The 12,935-nt window shown below is 42.4% G+C and overlaps 1 protein-coding gene across 1 annotated transcript in view; it reads left to right on the top strand.

The window, feature by feature from the left end:
- Nucleotides 1-12,935, top strand: part of PITPNM3 (PITPNM family member 3) — a 724,998-nt gene that overhangs the window by 68,228 nt on the left and 643,835 nt on the right. The gene's annotated exons all lie outside the window — the stretch shown is intronic.

The following is a 12,935-nucleotide window of genomic DNA, read 5'->3' as shown; positions in this document are numbered from 1 at the left end:
CTAGGCAGATTACTGATTTTAAATTTATTCTTTACTCGTTCACAGAGAATACAGAATGATTATCTGACCTTCACTAATCCAACCAGCATATTGACAGACCTCCCCCTCAATGATATGACATCACCATTAAACACGCTGCTTCTGTTTCTGTTTTCACACCTGAGACAATTACCGGGACCCTGTTTTTACTACAAAACACTTTTATAATTTATTTCTATGAATCTTTCTTTTAGAACAAGCACATGTACATATGTTTTGGTGCTCTAATCATGCTGCAGAATGTGGTATACTGATTTTTTTAATAATGTTTGAAAATCAATAACTCCCATTGCTTATGCATTGTTTGAGGAGGTACCGTTGTTTTCCATATTTTCTGACTTCTTACTTATCCGACAACAGGTCGGTCTCGTTTACATCGGATAATTGAGACTGTACTGTATGACTACAAGCTTATACATAGTAACATAGTAGATGACGGCAGAAAAAGACTTGCATGGTCCATCCAGTCTGCCCAACAAGATAAACTCATATGTGCTACTTTTTGTGTATACCATACCTTGATTTGTATCTGCCATTTTCAGGGCACAGACCGTATAAGTCTGCCCAGCACTATCCCTGCCTCACAACCACCGGCTCTGGGACAGACCGTATAAGTCTGCCCAGCAATATCCTCGCCTCCCAACCACCAGCCCCACCTCCCATCACCGGCTCTGCCACCTAATCTCAGCTAAGCTTCTGAGCATCCATTCCCTCGGAACAGGATTCCTTTGTTTATCCCACACATGTTTGAATTCCGTTACTGTTTTCCTCTCCACCACCTCCCGCGGGAGAGCATTCCAAGTATCCACCACTCTCTCCGTGAAAAAATACTTCCTGACATTTTTCTTAAGTCTGCCCCCCTTCAATCTCGTATCGTGCCCTCTAGTTCTACCGCCTTCCCATCTCCGGAAAAGGTTCGTTTGCGGATTAATACCTTTCAGATATTTGAGCGTCTGTATCATATCACCCCTGTTTCTCCTTTCCTCCAGGGTATATATGTTCAGGTCACGAGTTAGATAAAATTTGGGTCTCATCTGGTCTTTCTGTGATGACCTGTAAGCATCTAATGTTTCTTTCTGGCTTATGGTTTATGGCACAAAGCCAGACCATTAGATTTATCAAAATACAGAAATACATTTTTTTTTCTTTTTGCCTAGTTTTGTTAATATCAACCTGCTATCAAGTAACATAACGACTTCCTCCCTAAACTTTATCACATGGCTTAACGGTTGTCACTAATTACTGATGCTGTTGGATTTGCTAACAATCTGCGGTAGATTGCATTATTGCATTTAAGAGCAATAGAAAAACTTAGCATCTGGGAGATTACTCTACTTTAGGACTGTACCTTTGTTAGTGAGCATTCAGTTCATTAGTGTCCCTTGGCCATGCCCCCTTTTGGGATATGCAGTATGGGAGTTTGGTGCCTTGCCTTGTGGAATAGCGCCCAGCCAGACGCATGCATGCTAACTATTAATAATTGGTGATTGGCAAACCATGGTTAAGAGCTTATTAATCAATTAGCACCCACATCTTGGGCAGTGCACCCGAATTTGGACACCATCTATAGAATCTGGGGATAAATCTATTTAATGCATGTTGACAGGGGCAGAAAAACCCCTTTTAGGTCAGCAGGTTAAATAACCCACTCTGGGCTCCCACCCCTAAGCTCCCTGGTTGCTGATGCTGCGTTGCAGAAAAACATTGGCCCTCAATGACCCACCATTTTGTTGCCTATACAGGTAATTCTATGGCTGGATGTGCACAGTTGCTTATGCCTTACACGCATGACACGTTATCCAATAAGAGAGCATGTAACTAAATGAGGGGGGAGCGTACACATGGGTAGAATGTGTGTATGTGGGGGGGGGGGGGGATTGGGTGTGTAACCAATATACTTGCATAACATACTATTCTATAAGTTATAGGCTTTTTTGTGTGTGTGTGTGTGTTAAGTGTGCTCATTGATGCCTGTCATTGAAATCGTGCACCTAAATTTAGGGTCAATGGATTAATATTCTCTGTCATCTTGAATCACAGATGCTGTTAATTTAGGTATGCTAATGCCACAGGCTGAGCATGGTCTGAGGAGGAGGGGGGACAAGTTATAGAATTACCTCCTATGAAGATAATTCTATACAGGTCATCTAAAGTTAGGCATTTACCCCCTAATTCTATAAGAGTCACTAAAAATTGCATGTTCAAATTTGTGCACAAATTAATTGAATAAGCTAATTAGTGCTGATTGGCTGTTAAGCAATTATTGGCACTAATTAGATTTAATTGAAATGTACATGTGTAAATTTAGCCACGGGATCTGCACCTTAATTTTATGAGCGAGTCAAAAAAAAAAAAGGGGTGTGAAAATGGCTAGGTCATGGGTAGATTCAGGGAGGGGAGCATTGCTTTAAATTAAGCACATAGAGAATAAGGGCACTTGTGCCTAAATTTGCACATGGGTATTTGCACCATGTTTTAGTTGGTGCACATCGTTGTGCTTAAAGTTAGGTGCTATTCCTGGGTGTAAGCACTATTCTATAAATTGCTCTTAACTTTAAGCACATTTTTTATAGAATAGCGCTTTTTATGGCACCGTTTTTTTGTGTGTGCGCGCCAGGTACAGAATTTACCCTTTGTAACATAGTAACATAGTAGATGACGGCAGAAAAAGACCTGTACGGTCCATCCAGTCTGCCCAACAAGATAAACTCATATGTGCTACTTCTTGTGTATACCCTACTTTGATTTGTACCTGTGCTCTTCAGGGCACAGACCATAGAAGTCTGCCCAGCACTATCCCCGCCTCCCAACCACCGGCTCTGGCACAGACTGTATAAGTCTGCCTAGCACTATCCCCGCCTCCCAACCACCAGCCCCGCCTCCCACCACTGGCTCTGCCACCCAATCTCGGCTAAGCTCCTGAGGATCCATTCCTTCTGAACAGGATTCCTTTATGTTTATCCCACGCATGTTTGAATTCCGTTACCGTTTTCATTTCCACCACCTCCTGCGGGAGGGCATTCCAAGCATCCACCACTCTCTCCATGAAGAAATATGTCCTGACTTTTTTCTTGAGTCTGCCCCCTTTCATGTCCTCTAGTTCTACCGCCTATTTTCGTCACTGGTTAGACTTAAGTGGAACCTTCAGTAGCAAGAGTTAAGTAATAGACATAAAGCTGAATTTTTGCATAGCATGTCCATTTTCCTCCCTAGATAACCAAGTTGGAATTTCAAAAATGTGAAATATAGTTTTTTAAAGGATCACTGAACTAGGAGCCTTTTGTAAATTTGTAGAAGGCTACAATAACTAAACTTGTATTCAACGGCACATACACTGGGAACAGGTATTTCACAGAAATGCATGCTGATTAAAGAGCTGAACATATGTATAGGTGCTGGCACTTGGCATGTGTCAGCAGGAATGTTTGCAGCTTACGGTTTATGTATAGGTTTGCTCATTTGTATTCCACCTATAACTAAGCAGAATACTTAAAAATAACATACATAAAATGTATATGTAAAAAATCAAATCAATAAAATAAACATAACATTACATAAAACAAAACATATACCCCCCCCACACACACAGACTCATCTAACATAAATCCCACATCCTATAGAGATATAGGTATAAGGGGGCATGCTTAAATGTAGGCACATTTCTGTCTGATCTTCATGTCCCTGAAAGGAAATGGCCCTGAGTATCTGAAGAATAGAATGATCCTCCACACACCACCAAGGACACTAAGGTCCTCCCAAGGACTTTCACTAACTACACCCTCTCCAAAAGACATTACACGATGTGATACCTGCAAGCGAGCCTTCTCCGGAGTAGCCCCCACACTCTGGAATGCATTGCCTGAAAGGCTTCGCTTAACACAAGACTACACAGGTGAAAGCTTGGCTCTTCAACCAAGCCCAATGGAAGAAGTAACTAACTTGTTAGTCTCACTCACACACACAAGGATTGACTCGGGCTGCACATACTGCCCTAGCTGAGATAACCATCTCTCTGACCTCACATGCAACTTTCTTCAAATCGATCACCTTACTTTCTAATTCTTCGTACTTTCTTACCCATCTATATGTTACAACTTTGCCTTACCATTCACTACCAATTATAATGTTTTAGTACATATTGTGTTGTCATTGCAAGTAGTATACTTTGTATATTTTTTCACGGAGAGAGTAGTGGATGCTTGGAATGCCCTCCCGCGGGAGGTGGTGGAAATGAAAACGGTAACAGAATTCAAACATGCGTGGGATAAACATAAAGGAATCCTGTTCAGAAGGAATAGATCCTAAGGAGCTTAGCCGAGAGTGGGTGGCAGAACCGGTGGTGGGAGGCGGGGATAGTGCTGGGCAGACTTACACGGTGTATGCCCTGAAAAGGACAGGTACAAATCAAGGTAAGGTATACACAAAAAGTAGCACATATGAGTTTATCTTGTTAGGCAGACTGGATGGACCATGCAGGTCTTTTTCTGCCGTCATTTACTATGTTACTATGTATACCATGCCATACTTTGTATTGTTACTTGAATATTTTTACTGCTGTAATTGCCTATTGCTCATGTTTGATCTATTCTTACTGTACACCGCCTTGAGTGAATTCTTTCAAAAAGGCGGTAAATAAATCCTAACAAAACAATACTGATTTAAGCCTGGTAGTCTCTAATGGAATCCTATAACAGCATCTTGGTGCCAAGATTTCGTTACAAAACTGATGCTTATTGACTGCATCAAAATGCCAAAATACATAATTATCCCTTAGCTGACATTTGCACATGACTAGGAACAGCTATAAATGCTGATCACTTTTTTGTTTTTGTTTTGACGTTTACATGTATTCCTGTTGCAAAACAAGAAATCAATGCACGCTTTTCGGATCAGCCTCAATACATTTCCTAAAATGGTCATTTACAAGGGTAAACCTGCCACATAATTTTCTGACTGCCCATCCCTACCACATGAGGTCATTTTAGAAGTCTCTCCATGATACTTATTTAAATTTCAGATCAATTGTCATTAGAAGAGGACACTAAAAGGGCACACTTACCTGAGTATGTGTATACATGAAATTGCACATGAGTGAACCATTGTGCACACGTGTGAATGCACACGCTATCAAAGGTGTGCCCTCTTTGCATATAGTACCCCTTTATAAGAAGAGTACATGCTATTATCAGCAAATGACTTCAATCACAAACAACAACCTATCCCTAGTATCCATGTAATGTTTTGCATTTAGAGCTGACACCATCTATTAATTTATTTTAAAAAAATGCTTTTGGAAAGATGAAATTTCTGTTTTTTGACTTCTCAGACTGACCCAAATCTTTGGATATTCTGATGTAGCATGAATATATATATCGGCATTATTTCCTGAATATTCACATTTCTTATTTTACTCATCAAACCACCTCCTTTTTATTTATTTTAAATAAATTCATTGAACCTCTTTTCTGCATAAAGTGAAGGAGGACTGAAATGTCCCAGGAGGACTAAAGTTTAATTTATTTTGCAATCTGGAAGCTTAAACTATGCAGACGTGTTTAATATTCGAGAAGCAAACTCCCATCTCTTCTAGTGAAGGCTTTTTGATGGCTTTATGACAATCATAGAAAATATAGTGCAAGTCAGCCTTGTTCTGGATAATTAAGTAGACAGTGCTAACGGGCTAAGCCTCTGTACATTATGCAAAACATTTCCAGATGATGGGCTTCTCTATAATACACAAAGACTGCACAGATTCAGCTTATATTATTAATGGCTTTGCAGCTTTAATAAAGGAGGAAGCAGAGAATATTAATTCTCTCTCATTCTATGAAAATCTATTTATAATCAGCCTTGGTCAAAACCAGCCATTGCAGTCGCATGCTGCTGAAATGGACCCTCTTGAGAATGACTTGATTGTTTCAGCCGTAAACGGGCCAATAATTGATTCTTAGGTCCCTGTTTACTAAGGCCTGCTAGCGTTTTTAGCGCATGCTAATGCTACAGACACCCATATATTCCTGTGGGTGTCTCTAGTGTTAGCGCGCGCTAATAATGTTAGCATGCCTACTGCGTGGCTTAGTAAACAGGGCTATATGTACCCAGTGTGTGTTTTCTAGTGAGGTGGAGGAGTGGACTAGTGGTTAGAGCATCGGTCTTGCAATCCAGAGGCGGCCGGTTCAAATCCTACTGCTGCTCCTTGTGATCTTGGGCAAGTCACTTAACCCTCCATTGCCTCAGGTACAAACTTAGATTGTGAGCCCTCCTGGGACAGAGAAATATCCAGAGTACCTGAATGTAACTCACCTTGAGCTACTACTGAAAAAGGTGTGAGCAAAATCTAAATAAACATTTGAGATTCTACATGGAATGTTGCTATTCCACTAGCAACATAGAAGCCTGCCCTTGCAGATCAGCAATGCGGCCACGCAGGCTTCTGTTTCTGCGAGTCTGACGTCCTGCACGTACGTCAAGCTCCATCTTTGGCTGTCTTCAAATCTAAGCTAAAAGCCCACCTTTTTGATGCTACTTTTAACTCCTAACCCTTATTTTATCATCCTCACTTTAATATTCCCTTATCTCTTGTTTGTCCTATTTGTCTGTCCTAATTAGATTGTAAGCTCTATCGAGCAGGGACTGTCTCTTCATGTTCAAGCGTACAGCGCTGCGTATGTCTAGTAGCACTATAGAAATTAGTAGTAGTAGTTTAGGTGCTGAGATACCAACTACGTGTATTCTGTTTACTGTGCCTACATCTAGGCACCGCTTATAGAATACACTAAAGTGGAAATGTTTTCCGTGCAGATTTTTTAGGTGCCATATATAGATCCCCCCTCCCCCCCTTAGTGTCAGTAGTTTTAGTTTGGTTTATCAATTTTTGATATACCACCTTCTTTTTTTGAAGCACAAATCAAGGCGGTTTACATATATAACTATTCAAGTACTTGCACTGTCCCTGATGGGCTCACAATGTAAGTATATTGTACCTGGGGCAATGGAGGGCTTAAGTGACTTGCCCAGGGTCACACGGAGCTGCAGAGAGAATCGAACCTGGATCTCCAGGATCTTAACCCTACTGCCGACCATTTGACAGCAGTGGGAATCGAACCTGGTTCTCCAGGTCTGCAACCCACTGCACTAACCATTAGGCCACAGATTAAGTAAGACCTGTGACAGAACGGTAAGGCGCGTGCAAGTCAAAACATTTGTTTTGCTTGGGTTTTTTGTTTTTGTTTTGTTTTCATTTCAGGAGCAATAGCACTTTCTTTCTGACATCACTCGACGGTGGCAAGCCAAAGAAAATGCAAATGAATCCGAGCCTCCTAGAATGGTTTTATCATGTATATGCTGGGACTCTTCGCATTAGGGTCCTTGCATAGGGTCACGTCTATTTCCCGTTTCTCCACAGAGCCCAATAGACGTGAATTTTCATCGTCAAAGTTTTTCCTACGACCTAAAGACGATAAAAATTTCTTTCTAGTACTATCATCTGCCTGGTATTTTCTCCTCTTAGAGATCTCTTTATCGTTTTGAATCATCCATGACTGTGTAAGTAGAACCCAATGGTGTGCTGAAACTAACTTTTTAAATTCTTGTGTGCGTGTGTTTATCCGAGTCCAGCATTGCATTTTGGGACATTGTTGGCTACCTGGCTGAGAATAAATGTGCTGACTCGTGTCTTCCCTTGCTTCCCAGCACAATTCCAGGGGGCAATTTCTCCAAATGGGTTAATTTTGCAAATATCTTGATAGTAATGGACCTCACTCCTCAGCCTGGGTAGGTGAAGTCTTATCTCTCAAAGTTACTGCCCTAATGCTAACCGTAGTATTTACATTGTGTCAAAGAACTTTCTTCTGGAATTCATAAGATGTTACTTGTATAGGCAAATTATCCAGGTGCGTTTGGAAATTCTTTTAATCAAGCCTGTGGCACCCAAAACCGATGGGATATATTTCTGTATATTTGTGCCACATTTTGTTGGTCTCAGATTGCATTTCTTGGTACTTGAAGATGTTTTTTCTTGCTACACGTTTCACAGAGTAATCGCTTCGGACTGACACCTCTGTGATAAATGCTGTTCCGGTGGTTTTTTTTTTTTCCTTTTTCACTACAATGTCCAGTTTTTAGGCATCCGGTTTTTCATTGGCCAGAATGGGGATGTCCCATGTCATCCTAACCTCTTCTCATTCTCCATAATTCTTGTAGGGTCCTGATCCTGGTACATTTTTTTGTAGTGTAAAAGTTTCCAGTGGGTGAGATGTCACCTGGTTGTGCCTTTCTGTACAGAGATGTTCTGCCATCAGATCTTCACAACCAGCTGTGAGATGGATCATTTCTATCTCTTTTACACTGAATCTGCCGATGTCTCTTGCACCTGGTGTTTTGGTCTATGCTTGCTGTAATCTACTGTCCTGGGCTGCAACCATCGCTTATCCTTAACCATGTGTGTCCAGTTTTGATCAACAAACAGTTTCTACTATAAGGCTCTGTATTTACTGTTGTACTTGTGCATTTGCAACGTGACACAGGGGCAGGGCTGGCAGAGCCTTGAAAAGTACTTTTTTCAATGTGAAGGTTTTGTGGTTCTTGAACCAGGCCTTTTGCCACCAAGACTATCATAGCTGCACTGGAAGAGCAACAGGGACCAAGGTTTGAGGGAAGTGTGAAAGAGGGGAAGATGCCTGGACCATATGAGCAAGAGAGACCCTTGTTCCCACCCTTGTACTGCTTTGACAACCCCCTCTCCCCAGGCAACTATGCCTATGCTTTATAGGTAAGAGAAGAGGGCAGCTGGCTGGAAAACATTGGTGTAGTTGGTGTCCATATGCCCCTCCCCCATTTAAACTCTTATACACACTTTCTCTTATGTCGAGGCTCATAACATCAGAACCATTGCTGCATTGGTGGCTCAGCTAAGGTTAATTTTCATCCGTAGCCTTGTGGATCTCCTCCATCAAGGTGAAAGGACCACACGTTCACATCCAATTACTGCTGGAAGAAAAAGTCCCTTCATGATAGGTTTAATTAGTTTGTCATAAGTACATAAGTAATGCCACACTGGGAAAAGACCAAGGGTCCATCGAGCCCAGCATCCTGTCTACGACAGTGGCCAATCCAGGCCAAGGGCACCTGGCGAACTTCCCAAACGTACAAACATTCTATACATGTTATTCCTGGAATTGTGGAATTTTCCCAAGTCCTGAAGAATCTCTGAGGCTTATGTTCCAAAGTTCATTACCCTCCCTGGCTCATTTTACTTCCAGGTTGTCATTAAAAAAAAAACAAAAGAGGGGGGGGGGGGGGGCTGTTGCCACCAAAAACATGATTGTTTGCCCATTGGCATTCGGTTGTCTGATTTGAAGAAACCTGTAGCTAGACAGTCTCATCTCTGAGGCCATATCCTGCTTATTTAAGGGGAAAGAAAAATTGTTTGCCTAATACTTGGAGATATGGTTCATCACGTCTCCCCTAGGAGTTGGTCTCTACTAGTAAATATGCCTGGACAGAGGTGGCCCCATGTGTTGCTAATGTGGGAGGTCCAGCTATGGTGCCCTGTTCTAGAAAGCTTTGTTTACTTTCTCTTTGGCTAGACCTCAAAACACCCCCACCCCACACACACACATTTGTTGTTCTCTACCTGTTATGAGTAGGTCACATTGCTTTACTATATGTAATTTGAATAAATAATGGAAATTTATACCACCCCTTCTAGTTTTCACATTTATTTATTGTTTCATTTGTATCCCACATTTTCCCACCTATTTGCAGGCTCAATGTGGCTTACAAACAATGTTCTGCCCTGGCTATTGCCATGGCTGAGTAGAGATACAATTAATAATAACACAAGAATATGAGTAACATAGTGGAATAAAACATTGGTATAACAAGATTGATGATGAAATAACAATTAAAACAGCAATTTTTAAATAGTAGTCATTTTTTTTCAGTTTAGATGCCAAGAAAAGTGTTCCTGTGAGTAGCATAGTACTTCCAGAAGCAGAGGAAGGAGGGTTATAACTCCTAAAAAGCAAGCTAAAATGTGAAGGAATGGATCCATGGAATCTTAGTGGAGATTGAATGGTAACGCCAGTAATACATGTATACTCTGGAGGAAAGGAGAAACAGGGGTACAGACGTTCAAATTAGAAAGGTATTAATTCGCAAACGAACCTTTTCCGGAGATGTGAAGGCGGTAGAACGAGAGGACATGAAATGAGATTGAAGGGGGGGCAGACTCAAGAAAAATGTCAGGAAGTATTTTTTCATGGAGAGAGTAGTGGATGCTTGGAATGCCCTCCCACGGGAGGTGGTGGAGATGAAAACGGTAACGGAATTCAAACATGCGTGGGATAAGCATAAAGGAATCCTGTGCAGAAGGAATGGATCCTCAGGAGCTTAGTCAAGATCGGGAGGCGGGGCTGGTGGTTGGGAGGCGGGGATAGTGCTGGGAAGACTTATACGGCCTGTGCCAGAGCCAGTGGTTGGGAGGCAGGGATAGTGCTGGGCAAACTTATACGGTCTGTGCCAGAGCCGGTGGCGGGGATAGTGCGGGCAGACTTATACGGTCTGAGCTAGTGGTTTGGGAGGCAGGGCTGGTGGTTGGGATGCGGGGATAGTGCTGGGCAGACTTATATGGTCTGTTCCAGAGCCGGTGGTGGGAGGCAGGGCTGGTGGTTGGGATGCGGGGATAGTGCTGGGCAAACTTATACGGTCTGTGCCAGAGCCGGTGGCGGGGATAGTGCGGGCAGACTTATACGGTCTGTATCAGAGCCTGTGGTGGGAGACGGGACTGGTGGTTGGGATGCGGGGATAGTGCTGGGCAGACTTATATGGTCTGTGCCAGAGCCGGTGGTGGGAGGCAGGGATAGTGCTGGGCAAACTTATACGGTCTGTGCCAGAGCCGGTGGCGGGGATAGTGCGGGCAGACTTATACAGTCTGAGCCAGTGGTTGGGAGGCAGGGCTGGTGGTTGGGAGGTGGGGATAGTGCTGGGCAGACTTATATGGTCTGTGCCCTGAAGAGCAAAGGTACAAATCAAAGTAGGGTATACACAAAAAGTAGCACATATGAGTTATCTTGTTGGGCAGACTGGATGGACCATGCAGGTCTTTTTCTGCCGTCATCTACTATGTTACTATGTTGGGAAGCAAAACCGGTGCTGGACAGACTTCTATGGTCTGTGCCCTGATTGTGACTGAATAGATATGGATGGGCTGGAGTGTAAATTTTAAGGGGCTTCAACGTTAGCTTCAGAACTTTTAGTACAAGAACAGTGCTGGGCAGACTTTTACGGTCTGTGCCCCGAGAAAAAGGCAAGGACAAATCAAACTCGGGTATACTTATAAAGTATCACATACCATGTAAAATGAACTTATTTTGTTAGGCAGACTGGATGGACCGTACAGGTCTTTATCTGCTGTCATTTACTATGTTACTGTGTTACTATGTTAGGTTAGTTCAATGACAGAATATAGGAAGGTACCTTTTAGTTTTTTTTAATTCATTAAAAAAAAATCAATGTAGTGAATTGAATAGTTGCTTCTCAGCTATGTTGAAGGTCCTTCCAACAGGACAGCTTATGTAGACTCTCTAATGAATTTTATAATCTCCTTCTCCTTTTTCTTTCATCTATTCTCTTCCATCTTCTCTTTCTAATTTTTATAATTTATATTCTATAGAGACGCAGTGGGAGGAGGCTCCCTTGTTTTGGTGTGCTGCTCGCTGTGCATTGGGGATGAATGGCAAATCATCTCATCAGCATGCATTTGCATGCTCGGAGCCAGCGAGCTCGCTGGCTCTGAGCATTCGGCGCTAGCAAATGCGGGTGCTAGTCTGGAACTAATGGTCTCTTGCACCCGCATTTTGCTTCTGAGCATCAGTGCCTATGTTAACATTTGATTCTCAGCCCCATCCTCCTGCAGCACAGTGAACAGACCACAGGCCACTTCTACAAGCAAAAACCACTTTTAAAAGTTACTGTAGTCGGTTCACTGTCCTGCGGGAGGAGGGGCGAAGCCTGGAGGAAAAACCTGTTATAGGTGAGAATTTCTATCTTGGTCTGGAACGTCTCTGATAGTGAATTACTAAGGAAGCTGTTACCTATAATCCCTAACGCAGGCATTTCATCGAAAAATAGGCTGTGTCTGATCCTTTAATAAAACTCGCTTCCTCTGACCTAAGACTCTGCCCCTTTGTTCTATTCAGGGCTCACTGCATTTTTATAGTTGTTGGTGGTTTTTTAAAAAAAAAATTTTTATTGCCAGTCTCCCTCTGACTTAATTGCTCCTAACATTTCTTTCCACCTGGCAGTGGCAGAGATGGCAGATACAGATACAGTAAGACAGGGTGCCTTTAGGACTAGGTTATAAGTTAATTACTTCCCCCCCCCCCCCCAGAATTTTCCTGTGCTATTTTTGTGCCCTTTAGCTATTGCCCCATTTCAGAAGCAGAAACGGGCCTTAGTTTTATGAAAAGAAATAACGGCCGTCTAGGTCTGTGGAATTTATTTTAATTTTCATTCATTCATTTGCCAGTGTAGACAGCTTGGGAAAATGCATCATTTAATGTGACTGTTTCTTTTCTGAGCAGCAGACGGTAAACATTTTTTGAATTGGCTTCGTTCTTCATTCTTAATGATGTTGCAGTGGCATATACTACAGCTTGGGACCTGCTGAACAGCTGTTCCCATAGCAACACTAGGCCTAGGATTTCTTTCAGTACCTAATACTTCATAAAAGTAGTTTCCCTATCCTCTCTGCCACCTCCCCACCCCCCATGATGGAGAAGTAAGGTTTATTTCATGGTCCATTGGACACAAGCATCATAACCTGAATTCATTACTGCCCTCTGTCAAGTCTTGTGAGTGCTTTGACATTAACTTGTGAAAAATGACCTGGTCAC

Source organism: Microcaecilia unicolor, chromosome 13 (assembly GCF_901765095.1).
Source record: "Microcaecilia unicolor chromosome 13, aMicUni1.1, whole genome shotgun sequence".
NCBI classification, from domain to species: Eukaryota; Metazoa; Chordata; class Amphibia; order Gymnophiona; family Siphonopidae; genus Microcaecilia; species Microcaecilia unicolor.
This window is presented reverse-complemented; position numbering and strand designations above follow the sequence as displayed.